The sequence below is a fragment of the Ranitomeya imitator genome, chromosome 2 (genome assembly GCF_032444005.1).
Source record: "Ranitomeya imitator isolate aRanImi1 chromosome 2, aRanImi1.pri, whole genome shotgun sequence".
NCBI classification, from domain to species: Eukaryota; Metazoa; Chordata; class Amphibia; order Anura; family Dendrobatidae; genus Ranitomeya; species Ranitomeya imitator.
In genome coordinates this window covers 218,631,911-218,645,768 of record NC_091283.1, presented here as the reverse complement: position 1 = coordinate 218,645,768, position 13,858 = coordinate 218,631,911, and the positions used below count along the sequence as shown (strand labels likewise).

Sequence of the window (13,858 nt, the reverse complement as noted above, 5' to 3'; positions counted from 1 at the left end):
AGGATTAGGCTACATTCACACGTTGCGGTTTTTACCGCGGAACCGCAGCGATTTTGCCGCTGCGGGTCCGCTGCAGTTTCCACAGCGTTTACATTTACATGTAAACCTATGAAAACCGCAAACCGCTGTGCACATGCTGCAGAAAAAACCGCGCAGAAACGCAGCGGTTTACATTCCGCAGCATGTCACTTCTTTTTGCGGAACTGCAGCGGTTCTGCACCCATTGACCTCCGTTGTGAGGGTCAAACCCGCATAAAACCCGCAGATGAAAAAATATCTGCGGATTTTCTGCAGTTTGTGGTGCAGAAACCGCTACAGCAGGAAGTGCGGGGAAGCGGGAGGAAGTGCGTGGGCGGAGTGTGGCTGTCATGATGGAGGCATATCGTCGCATGGGGATCGATGTCGGTCGCTTGATCGATTTGGTATGTATGTGTATATGTGTGTGAAGTCTGTGTGTATATGTGTGTGTGTCTGTGTGTGTGTCCCCATGCGACGATAGTGCCACCCAATTGTGTTAAATCGCCGTATGGGACTACTACTCCCATCCTGTATTAGGATGGGAGAGTTGTCCCTGTGTCTGGCGACTTTAGCACAATTGTAAGTACGGTAAAAACACAAAACACATCACACACAATACACACACAATAAACGTAACATACATGACACACAGTACATAAAACATAGAGTATATACTCACCACACAGCACACTTGTAGGCGAAGCCCTCGTCCCTAGAAAAAAATCCCAAAAAGATAAACCAAATCCATACTCCCTGTCCGCAGAATCCAAAACCGAGTGTCCCACGCCGATCTCCTGCTCTCCGGTGATACACTGCCAGGAGCAAAGCTCCTAGCAGTGTATCGCGTACTGTCCCGGAGTTCAATGGCGCCGGCGTCTCGTTTTACGGCAGTACAGCTGCGTTGAACTTTCCCACGCAGCACTGCCGTTAAGCGAGAGTACCGGGGTCAATGACCGCCGGTAAACTCGCTCGCGCATGCGCAGTTACACACCGACAGGAGCTATGGCTCCTGTCAGTGTGTTGCTGCAGCCGTGGAGAGCAGACACATCTCTGGATGTGTCTGTTCTCCATGGCAGATCTTCGTGGGACCCTCGATGGGTTTCTGCGGACAGGGCCAGGGAGTATGAATTTGCTTTATATTTTTACGTCTTTTTCAGGTCGAGGGTCTTCAGGTGGATTGAGCGTGAAATAAAAGTATGGTCAAAAAGTGTTTGTCTTTATTTCATTAAAATAATTTTTTTTCTAGTGTTTGTGTTTTTTTTAACCCTTTCATAGGATTAATAATGGATAGGCGTCTTATTGACGCCTCTCCATTATTAACCGGGCTTAATGCCACCTTACAATAGCAAGGTGGCATTAACCCCTCATTACCCCATATCCCACCGCTACACGGGAGTGGGAAGAGAGGGGCTAAGTGCCGGAATTAGCGCATGTTTTTGATGCGCCTTTTCCGGGGCGGCTGCGGGCTTATATTTGTAGCCAGGGGGGGGGGGAATATCCATGGCCCCTTTCCTAGGCTATGAATATAAGCCCACGGCTGTCTGCGTAGCCTTTCTGGCCTAAAAATATAGGGGGACCCCAACACTTTTTTTTTTCGGGGCCCCCTATATTTTAGTGCCAGAAAGGCTACGCAGACAGCTGTGGGCTTATATTCATGGCCTGGGAACAGCCAGGGGTATTTTAACCCCTTCCCGGGCCTCAAATATTGGCCCACGGCTGTTTGCCTAGCCTTTCTGGCCTAAAAATATAGGGGGACCCTACGTATTTTTTTTTTTCGGGGCCCCTATATTTTAGTGCCAGAAAGGCTATGCAGACAGCTGTGGGTTAATATTCATGGCCTGGGAACAGCCATGGGTATTTTAACCACTTCCCGGGCCTCAAATATTGGCCCACGGCTGTCTGCCTAGCCTTTCTGGCCTAAAAATATAGGGGGACCCTACGTATTTTTTTTTTTTCGGGGCCCCCTATATTTTAGTGCCAGAAAGGCTATGCAGACAGCTGTGGGTTAATATTCATAGCCTGGGAACAGCCATGGGTACTTTAACCCCTTCCCAGGCCTCAAATATTGGCCCACGGCTGTCTGCCTAGCCTTTCTGGCCTAAAAATATAGGGGGACCCGATGTCATTTTTTTTGGGTGGGGTCCCGTTTGAGGGATCCGTGTGATGTGCGTGTGTCTGCGTGTCTGTGTCCTTGCATTGCAACAATTTTTTCAATGTTAACACTATGACAGGAAAAATGCCCACGGATGGCACACAGACAACATCCGTGTGCGGTACGTGTTTACACGGACCCATTGACTTTAATGGGTCCGTGTATTCCGTGCGCTCCCACAAACACTGACATGTCTACGTGTTTTGAAAATGGACACACGGTCCTTGAAAACACGCTGACATCTGTAGAGACACATTGATTTTAATGTGTCTACGTGAGTCAGTGTCTCCGGTACGTGATGAAACTGTCACCTCACGTACCGGAGCCACTGACGTGTGAAACTGACATAATTTGGTGTTTGCCTTGTTTGTTTGACTTTGGGTTAGGGTAGAGGTGATGTTAATATATATCCAAATTTTTAAACATTTGTGCTGTAAGGAAACCTCTTAACTCCAACATGGAAGTAGAGCTATGCCCACCGGCATCAGGGGCTTATCTACCCTTTCTTGTATACTGTAGATAAGCCCCCGATGTATCTTCAAAGATGATTAAAAGAGGTTAGATTATACTCACCCAGGGTTGGTACCGCTCCAATGAGCGTGGCGGTCTGGTACAGCCCCTCCCATCTTGTTATGATGACGTCCTCTTGTATTCACGCTGCGGCTTATCTCCCTGGTGAGGGCACAGCAACGTACTGCAGTAATGCAAAGTACTGCCCTCAACAGGGCAAAGTACGCCTGCGCTGGAGCCACAGTGTGAATACAAGAGGACGTCATCACAACAAGATGGGAGACGCTGGACCGGACAGCAATGCCCATCGGTCCGTTACCGCCCCTGTGTCAGTATAATCTAACCTGTTTTGATCATCTTTGAGGAAACATCGAGGGCTTATCTACAGTTCCCATTTTGGGGGTGACAGGTTCCCTTTTAGATTACTTATCATTTGGATATATTATGTAATGACACTATTCTATTCATTGTAGGTTCGCGATATACCTTGTATATGGGATGCCGCTGATGTGTCCTACAAGGACAAATATTTCCGAGACCATTGCTGGACCAAGATTGTGAGGGACCTCTATCCGGAGTGGGATTCCCTGTCCATTGCAAACCAATTGGAAATTGGTAATTATATTGTTACCGATTATTATTATTATTATTATTATTATTATTAGAGTTTATGATAAATGTACTTTGACAATATATATATATATATTTTTTTTTTTTTTCTTAGAAAAAAATGTCAAGCAGAGATGGAGGTCAGTTCGGGACCGGTTCAACAAATTCATAAATACATGTGACCGGAGTGGATCTTCTCCAAGTCGAATAACCTTTCCATTTTACGAGGAGCTGCAGTTCCTGCTCACAAGCCGGACTTTGCGGAGGTAGGTTATAAACCAATAATATATATGTAGCCTCATCAATGTTGCCATGTGATGTAGCACAGTTGACTGCGTATTGAATGCTGTGTCCTGCCTCTGCGTTCAATACACAGCATCCAGATGTTATACCATAGTGAAGAGAGCATTTTCAAAAATCCTGTCTGCGCTATCATTCCAAAGATGGAGTTGTGAGAGGTATGGCACTACACCATGTCTATTTATCTTGTGTTTGCACTTTGACTGCGCAAGATAACTAGAACATTGTTTGGATAGCATGTGGTGATAACGCATGTGTTAAATCAAAACATGCATTATCAGCACACATGCAAAAAAATGAACAGCGTTTTGGAGTAAGCGGCCTTTATGCTGTTCCTAAAATGTTGCTCCTCCGCAGCGGTCATGATTAATAATTTTTTTCCTTTTCTCACACAGGACTGAGGGAAACCTTTCCAACCCGCCTCCTGTGGATGACCACTCCGAAGATGGAGCAGGCACTTCCTCGGGAGCGGGAGGGACAATTTCTCCATCTCTTACCACAGCTTCTGCTGATGCCGCATGTCCAGCAGCTGCTGCAGGCACATCAACTGCAGCAGCTGTTGGATCATCTGGTTCGTCAGAAGCTGTGGTAACAGAGAAGAGAGCTCCCTATCCGGTGGCAGGAGAGTCCATTAAAAAAAAAAAAAAAAAAAAGAATGGAGGATAAAACTGAGAAGATCGCAAGTGACACACTAGATTTACTGAAACAATCCTCAAGTGAGGACCAGTGTGATTTTTTTGCGTTAACCATTGCCCGAAAGGCACGCTCACTGCCACCGGATAGGCAGTCTCTCTTCATGTCTCTGTGCCAAACATCCCTCACCGCTCTGGAGGACCCTGCTCCAATTGAGTCATATGAGAATGTATTGACGGGGGTTTTCGGACTCTTCCGCCCACGACCGAAACCCAGTGAACCGCACTCTAGAGCGTCTTCCTACACCCAACCGGCACAGAATTTTTCTGGAGGAGGAAACACAAGCCTGGGACCATCAGCAAGTCAATCTTTCATCACTGACACAAGTAGCTCCTATGGGTATTCTCAGGAATACACCTACTTGCATTAAGATGAAAAAGTTAGTTCAGTTTTTCATATTGAAAAAATTTTCCTCAACTGTTTGTAAAAATTTAGTTGCTTGTTTAGTTGCCGTATTTTATGCGAGTTTTACGGACGTAGTTTCTGCGCTCTTACGTCCGTAAAACTCGCTAGTGTGAGGCCGGCCTTATGGAGAATATTACTGCAGACTAGGTGGGCTATTTTTTGCTTCACCTATCTACCATTGCTCAATCTTGGATGTTCTTATCACCTTGCTTAAGGTACCGTCACACTAAGCGACGCTGCAGCGATACCGACAATGATCCGGATCGCTGCAGCGTCGCTGTTTGGTCGCTGGAGAGCTGTCACACAGACAGCTCTCCAGCGACCAACGATGCCGGTAACCAGGGTAAACATCGGGTTACTAAGCGCAGGGCCGCGCTTAGTAACCCGATGTTTACCCTGGTTACCATCGTTAAAGTAAAAAAACAAACACTACATACTTACCTACCGCTGTCTGTCCTCGGCGCTCTGCTTCTCTGGTCTGGCTGTGAGCACAGCGGCCGGAAAGCAGAGCGGTGACGTCACCGCTCTGCTTTTTGGCTGCCCGGCGCTCACAGCCAGTACAGAGAAGCAGAGCGCCGAGGACAGACAGCGGTAGGTAAGTATGTAGTGTTTGTTTTTTTACTTTAACTATGGTAACCAGGGTAAACATCGGGTTACTAAGCGCGGCCCTGCTCTTAGTTACCCGATGTTTACCCTGGTTACCAGCGAAGACATCGCTGAATCGGTGTCACACACGCCGATTCAGCGATGTCTGCGGGGAGTCCAGCGACGAAACAAAGTTCTGGACTTTCTTCCCCGACCAGCGACAGCACAGCAGGGGCCTGATCGCTGCTGCCTGTCACACTGGATGATATCGCTAGCCAGGACGCTGCAACGTCACGGATCGCTAGCGATATCGTCTAGTGTGACGGTACCTTTACTTGTAGGATACATAAGTTTAGTGAGACTGTTTCAACAGAGGGTGTTTCCTATAGAGATGATTAATAGATCAAGCTAAACACTTGCTTGCACAAACACGAGGCCAAGAGCCTGATTTCCGCAGAGAGATAGGAAGATAGGAAGAGAAAAGGACCATAAAAAGTGAGAAAAAGGAAGTTCCTGCACTTACAGTATGGCAGAATACTGATCACAAGAAATTGCCTACTCTAAAAACATGTGGATGGGATTCTGTAAAACATGAGAAGTAAAGATAAGGGATTCACTTTGGAGCTAATTTCGTACACCTCAACTTTCTTAAAAATTTAGATTTGCCAGAATCCATGTTTTTCCTATTGGATTCGCACAAATCCTACAAATTTAAGGCCATCTGGCTGCCATTTTGCTAGATTCAATAGGGCTAGAAATTAAAGAAAAAAGTTTAATACTCATCTGACCCTCACCTGTATTCTGCAGGCCAATTACCAATTGTACAACTGTTTGTAAAAATTTAGTTGCTTATTAAATAAATTACTGTTGATCAAATGTCATCTCTGAATTTTATATACTTTACGTACTTAGCGGACAGGGCCTCTATGTTGGACGGTGTCATGGCTATATGGGCGCTGGACTATGGGATGTACATAGTGTGATGGCTGTATGCGCACTGGACAATGGGATGGAGAAGAATCATTAGTTAAGAATTTTATATATACAATACTTATTCAATCCAAAAAAAACAACATTTAAGTAAGAAATTTTTTTATTAACCATAAATAACAATTACAAATTATTTTGTTCCCCAAAAAAATACAGTAAACAAAATTGAATATCGTTGTTGAATTTGATTAATAGGGATCTTGACATCTTCTATCTTTTGGTATAGATCTTCCCATCTTGGTCAGTCAATGTTCTTCCATCCTTCTCTGCTGCTCAGGCTGCCCAACACCAGCACAGGAGTATTGCCAGTGCATGGCACCTTCTGGACTCATGAAGTAGTCAGTGAAGGATTCTCTCACACGCACACCCGAGTTGGACGGCCTTCCCAGACCCACGTTGACCACTGGATTAAATATTGGCTGCTGGTACTCCACATCTACGTGTTGTACTCACGAGCATAGTTGTGGAGTACACAGCAAGCCTTAATCACAGTGTCAACGGTGTCTGTGTCCAACTGGATGGGTGTGTGAAAGATCCTCCACTGACTAGTCATGATCCCAAAGGTGCATTCCACATATCTGCGTGCACGACTCAGCCGATAATTAAAAATCCTTCGCCGGGCATTCAGTCCCCTTCGTGGGTATGGGCGCAGCAGGGTTGTCGTTAAGGGAAACGCCTCATCCGATACCATCACAAAGGGTACTGGATGTGTGGAACCCGGCAAAGGTCTTTGGGCTGGGAGCGTTTCGCCATCTTGAAGAATTTGCATCCCAATCTGTGACGTTCGCAACACCCGAGAATCCCCAGTACTACCATAGGCACCAACGTCAATGGCAACAAATTTGTAATGTGCATCAGCCACCGCCATCAGGACCACTGAAAAATACTTCTTATAATTAAAGAAGCGTGATCCTGATCGTGGTGGCTGCTGAACCCTAACATGTTTACCATCGACTGCACCTATGCAGTTTGGGAAATTGGCCACAGACTGAAAGCCTGCTGCAACCTGCAGCCAAGTCTCCTCGGTTGGGGAAGGCATCACTATAGGCTGCAACTTCTGCCAGATGACGGTACATGTACACCTCACAATGTTAGAGATGGTGGATTTACCAACCCTAAATTGGAGGTGCAGGGATGTATAGCTCTCTCCTGTGGCCAAAAATCTGCAAAGAAACAAAAATGAATATTAGAAATGTCACACAAAACTACAATAAAATATGTCAGCAGTTATGGGCGCTATAATATGTGTCCAGCCCCTTTCATGTTTTATATAAAGTATTCTATAATGCTGCCCTTAGTAACACGGCCCAACACAAAGGGTATCAATAAATAAACCACCAGTCACATCAGAAGGGACTTGCAGGTCCGTGTCCAGCCACTCCAATGTCTAGCCAACGACGCCACCCTCCTGCTTGCTTCAACGCACTAATCCGGCCTGTTGATGGCAGAAGTAAGTCCTGCAGTGAGCAATGGCAAGAAAAGGATAGAGGCCCAGCGCATGCACATCTGCGCACTTTGCTCTATCCTCATCAGGACCAGAAAGTACGTCTGCGCAGAAGAGTGGTATCGCAAGAAGGGAGGTGCACGAACTGGACACAGCAAGATGGGATAACATTACAAAACACACACACGGGTATGATGTATCTCCATTGACCCAGGGCCCTAATTATAGAATTCTGTAGATAAGGCATAAAATACAGTGGGCACATCTTGTAGCACACAAAAATGTTTACAGTTTCCTGGCGTGTTATAAACATGATATTTCCGGTACCGTAACACGCAGTAAACAGAGATATCCATGTCCATTGTGTGTGTGTGGCCCATGTGCTGAATCCTTCCCACTAGGATGGCTAGCAGGGATAAAAGCAATACAGTAACCGCAGTTAGCGGCGACAGGTGATGAAGACAAATCCCATTCTTCCCTGATGGCGCAGAAATCTTGCAGAGCAAGGAAAAATGATGACATCTTCATCACCTGCCGCCAGGGAACAGCGCTTCCTGTAGCACTTCACCTGTGCGATGCGTGTCACACAGAGGACATCAATGTGTGTTCTCCATGTGCACGTGTGCAGGACACTTTCTTGAACATGCAAATGAGAAAAAAGGGCATGCCAGCATGTTTTGTGTTTTGCCCGCAGTCATACAGCAGACGTAAAGGCACTGACGTGTGCATAGATGACTGTGTCTAGGGTACCGTCACACATAACGATATCATTAACGATATCGTTCCTTTTTGTGACGTATCAACGATATCGTTAACAAAATCCTTATGTGTGACAGCTATCCAGCGACCAAACAGCGACGCTGCAGCGATCCGGATCATTGTCTAGATCGCTGCAGCTTCGCTAAATGTGACGGTACCAGTTTGTCAGTGTCTCCAGGACATGTGAAAACTTTCATCACACATACCGGACACACTGACATGTGAAAGAGCCCTAATAACATTCAACCCAAAAATTATTTACTTACCGCAAGGTGATGAGCAGCCTTTCCTCAGCAGAGATAGCCTTCCTCATAAAAGTGTCTTGCATTGTGAGATGGGGGGAAACTATTTCCAGAAGTCGGTCGAACGCCAGGATTGGCAGACTGCAAAATGAAACAAACTTTTCCGGGTATCTGAAAATGCAAAACAAAAAAAAAATTGTTACATAACATATCATAACATTTGTGGAAAAACATTACTTTTTATTTTCATGAATTTCTACTTACTTCCGCAAATCATTATAAAGCACATAAAAGTGGCCTTTTTGTGTACGTTCAGCAACAAGCGGGTGCACCCACAGTCTTTTCCGTAACCGTCTTCTCTCCTGCTGCTGCCTCTAAAATAAAAAAAACAAACATTTTTTTTACAACACAACACTGTGAAAAATAAGAAAAATCAATAAAAAAAGATGTCGGTAAAGCGCTATAGAATATGTTTAGCGTTAAAAAAAACAAACAAAAAAAACCCAATTCAGCTTACCTGCTGTCTATGAATATTCAAGATTTGCAGCAGCAACGCCAACATAAGTATCCGGTGCTGCCTGCGGACCTGTATCTGTGGCATGTTTTGGTTACTTGCACTCATGTTTGCACAAAATGGAGGATGAAAGAAGAAGGGGTTGGACAAGGAAATGACATCATTTTTTTTTTTCTGTTACAGAAGTTTGTCAAGTTTCCAGAGCTTTATTTAGGTAAAAAACGCAGATAATCTGCATCAAAAAGCGCACTGAAAACCGCACTGAAAAACGCACCAAAAACGCACAAAAAACGCACCTGCGTTTTCTGCCAAGAGCTGCAGATTTAGTGCAGAAAAAAAAAGCTGGAAAATCTGCAATGTGTGAACATAGCCTAACAGGGGAGGGACACGCACACCAGGTGCAACTCAGAGGGGGGAAAATGTCCACCAACTGACACATTTTCATGAGACTGTCACATCAGCAAGGGCTATCTGTAGGTGTAGCTATGACGAGGATGGAGAAGTTGACTACTAAAGTGACTATACCAGCATCCTTCCTTATTCTTCAGTGCCCTTTAACTATTGGTTGCCGAGTTCCACATTTAGCCCAACTTTTCATTCTACAACTTGGAGGTGTTGCCATGTCCTGCTGCAAGTGTGTTGTCTGAGTGGGTTTTTAGTTTGGCTGGTGCAATCATAACGGATAGGCGCACACACCTGTCAATGGAAAATGCACCACAGGCTGACTCTTCTAAAAGTGAACAAGGGCTGGATTTCCGGTGACTTTGTAAGCCCCACGGATGACAGTAGTGTAATATAAAAGCAGCCCAATTTTTTTTCTTTTAAGTTAAGTTGCCTTAACATCCATCCCTTATCATCCAAACCCATTTTGTAAATTAAATCACCTCCTCCTCCCTCTCCTCCTCCTCCTCCTCCTCCTCCTGCTTCTGCACCAAGTACTTAGGCCAGTTTCACACTAGCATTTCAGTGTTGCATTCAGAGGGCACGTCAAAATGACGCACAGGGACGCATCCGCATACAACGCATGTCAACACATATCCCTGCATACACAATGCTAATTATATGTATGCAAGACACAGGCGGATCTATGCGGATCTTAGAGAAAGAAGTGCTTTTAATAAAATACTAAGTTAAAAAATGCTTCGTTAAAAATATGGTATAGGCATAATGTTATTTCTAAATGTTCTAAGTTCATTGAGATTTTGTATACACAGGAGGGAAATTGGAGTCTAAAGTGCTTAAAATGTTACAACATTTTATTAACCCTTTCATGACCCAGCCTATTTTGACCTTAAAGACCTTGCCGGTTTTTGCAATTCTGACCAGTGTCCCTTTATGAGGTAATAACTCAGGAACGCTTCAACGGATCCTAGCGGTTCTGAGATTGTTTTTTCGTGACATATTGGACTTCATGCTAGTGGTACATTTAGGTCAATAAATTCTGCGTTTATTTGTGATAAAAACGGAAATTTGGCGAAAATTTTTAAAATTTCGCAATTTTCACATTTTGAATTTTTATTCTGTTAAACCAGAGAGTTAGGTGACACAAAATAGTTAATAAATAACATTTCCCACATGTATACTTTACATCAGCACAATTTTGGAAACAAATTTTTTTTTTTGCTAGGAAGTTATAAGGGTTAAAATTTGACCAGCGATTTCTCATTTTTACAACGAAATCTACAAAACCATTTTTTTTAGGGACCACCTCACATTTGAAGTCCGTTTACGGGGTCTATATGGCTGAAAATACCCAAAAGTGACACCATTCTAAAACCTGCACCCCTCAAGGTGCACAAAACCACATTCAAGAAGTTTATTAACCCTTCAGGTGCTTCACAGCAGCAGAAGCAACATGGAAGGAAATAATGAACATTTAACTTTTTAGTCACAAAAATTATCTTTTAGCAACAATTTCTTTGATTTCACAATGGTAAAAGGAGAAACTGAACCATGAAAGTTGTTGTCCAATTTGTCCTGAGTACGCTGATACCTCATATGTAGGGGTAAACCACTGTTTGGGCGCACGGCAGGGCTTGGAAGGGAAGGAGCGCCATTTGACTTTTTGAATGAAAAATTGGCTCCACTCTTTAGCGGACACCATGTCACGTTTGGAGAGCCCCCGTGTGCCTAAAAATTGGAGCTCCCCCACAAATGACCCCATTTTGGAAACTAGACACCCCAAGGAGCTTATATAGATGCATAGTGAGCACTTTGAACCCCCAGGTGCTTCACAAATTGATCCGTAAAAATGAAAAAGTACTTTTTTTTCACAAAAAAATTCTTTTAGCCTCATTTTTTTCATTTTCACATGGTAACAGGATAAAATGGATCCTAACATTTGTTGGGCAATTTCTCCTGAGTACACCGATACCTCACATGTGGACGTAAACCACTGTTTGGGCACATGGTAAGGCTCGGAAGGGAAGGAGCGCCATTTGACTTTTTGAATGAAAAATTATCTCCATCGTTAGCGGACACCATGTCGCGTTTGGAGAGCCCCTGTGTGCCTAAACATTGGAGCTCCCCCACAAGTGACCCCATTTTGGAAACTAGACCCCCCAAGGAACTTATCTAGATGCCAAGTGAGCACTTTAAACCCTCAGGTGCTTTACAAATTGATCTGTAAAAATGAAAAAGTACTTTTCTTTCACAAAAAATTTCTTTTCGCCTCAATTTTTTCATTTTCACATGGGCAATAGGATAAAATGGATCCTAAAATTTGTTGGGCAATTTCTCCCGAGCACGCCGATACTTTATATGTGGGGGTAAACCACTGTTTGGGCACACGGCAGGGCTCGGAAGGGAAGGCGTGCCATTTGACTTTTTGAATGGAAAATTAGCTCCAATTGTTAGCGGACACCATGTCACGTTTGGAGAGCCCCTGTGTGCTTAAACATTGGAGCTCCCCCACAAGTGACCCCATTTTGGACACTAGACCCCCCCAAGGAACTTATCTAGATGCATATTGAGCACTTTAAACCCCAAGCTGCTTCACAGAAGTTTATAACCCAGAGCCAAGAAAATAAAAAATAACTTTTCTTTCCTCAAAAATGATTTTTTAGCCTGGAATTTACTATTTTGCCAAGGGTATTAGGAGAAATTGGACCCCAAATGTTATTGTCCAGTTTGTCCTGAGTACGCTGATACCCCATATGTGGGGGTAAACCACTGTTTGGGCGCACGGCAGGGCTCGGAAGGGAAGGCACGCCATTTGGCTTTTTAAATGGAAAATTAGCTCCAATCATTAGCGGACACCATGTCACGTTTGGAGAGCCCTTGTGTGCCTAAACATTGGAGATCCCCCACAAATGACCCCATTTTGGAAACTAGACCCACAAAGGAACTAATCTAGATGTGTGGTGAGGACTTTGAACCCCCAAGTGCTTCACAGAAGTTTATAACGCAGAGCCATGAAAATAAAATAAAAAATTATTTTCTCAAAAATGATCTTTTAGCCCGCAATTTTTAATTTTCCCAAGGGTAACAGGAGACATTTGACCCCAAAAGTTGTTGTCCCGTTTCTCCTGAGTACGGTGATACCCCATATGTGGGGGTAAACTACTGTTTGGGCACATGCCGGGGCTCGGAAGTGAAGTAGTGACGTTTTGAAATGCAGACTTTAATGGAATGCTCTGCGGGCATCACGTTGCGTTTGCAGAGCCCTTGATGTGGCTAAACAGTAGAAACCCCCCCAAATGACCCCATTTTGGAAACTAGACCCCGAAAGGAACTTATCTAGATGTGTGGTGAGCACTTTGAACCCCCAAGTGCTTCACAGAAGTTTATAACGCAGAGCCGTGAAAATAATAAATATGTTTTCTTTCCTCAAAAATAATTATTTAGCCCAGAATTTTTTAATTTTCCCAAGGGTAACAGGAGAAATTGGACCCCAATATTTGTTGTCCAGTTTCTCCTGAGTACGCTGATACCCCATGTGTGGGGGTAAACCACTGTTTGGGCACACGTCGGGGCTCGGAAGTGAAGTAGTGACTTTTGAAATGCAGACTTTGATGGAATGGTCTGCGGGTGTCACGTTGCGTTTGCAGAGCCCCTGGTGTACCTAAACAGTAGAAACCCCCTACAAGTGACCCATTTTAGAAACTAGACCCCCCAAGGAACTTATCTAGATATGTGGTGAGCACTTTGAACCCCCAAGTGCTTCACAGACGTTTACAACGCAGAGCCGTGAAAATAAAAAATCATTTTTCTTTCCTCAAAAATGATGTTTTAGCAAGCATTTTTTTATTTTCACAAGGATAACAGGAGAAATTGGACCCCAGTAATTGTTGCGCAGTTTGTCCTGAGTATGCTGGTACCCCATATGTGGGGGTAAACCACTGTTTGGGCACACGTCGGGGCTCGGATGTGAGGGAGCACCATTTGACTTTTTGAATACAAGATTGGCTGGAATCTATGGTGGCGCCATGTTGCGTTTGGAGACCCCTGATGTGCCTAAACAGTGGAAACCCCTCAATTCTACCTCCAACACTAACCCCAACACACCCCTAACCCTAATCCCAACTGTAGCCATAACCCTAATCACAACCCTAACCGCAACACACCCCTAACCACAACCCTAACCCCCCCACACCCCTAACCCTAACCACAACCCTAATTCCAACCCAACCCTAACC

General features: G+C 44.4%; 1 long non-coding RNA gene across 1 annotated transcript; it reads left to right on the top strand.

Moving 5' to 3' along the window:
* Positions 1 to 3,143: 3,143 nt before the first annotated feature.
* On the top strand, positions 3,144 to 4,851 carry LOC138667315 (uncharacterized). The gene is made up of 3 exons (XR_011318706.1): positions 3,144 to 3,295; positions 3,405 to 3,555; positions 3,985 to 4,851. It is a non-coding gene; the product is annotated as an uncharacterized lncRNA (long non-coding RNA).
* The last annotated feature ends 9,007 nt before the right edge of the window (positions 4,852 to 13,858 follow it).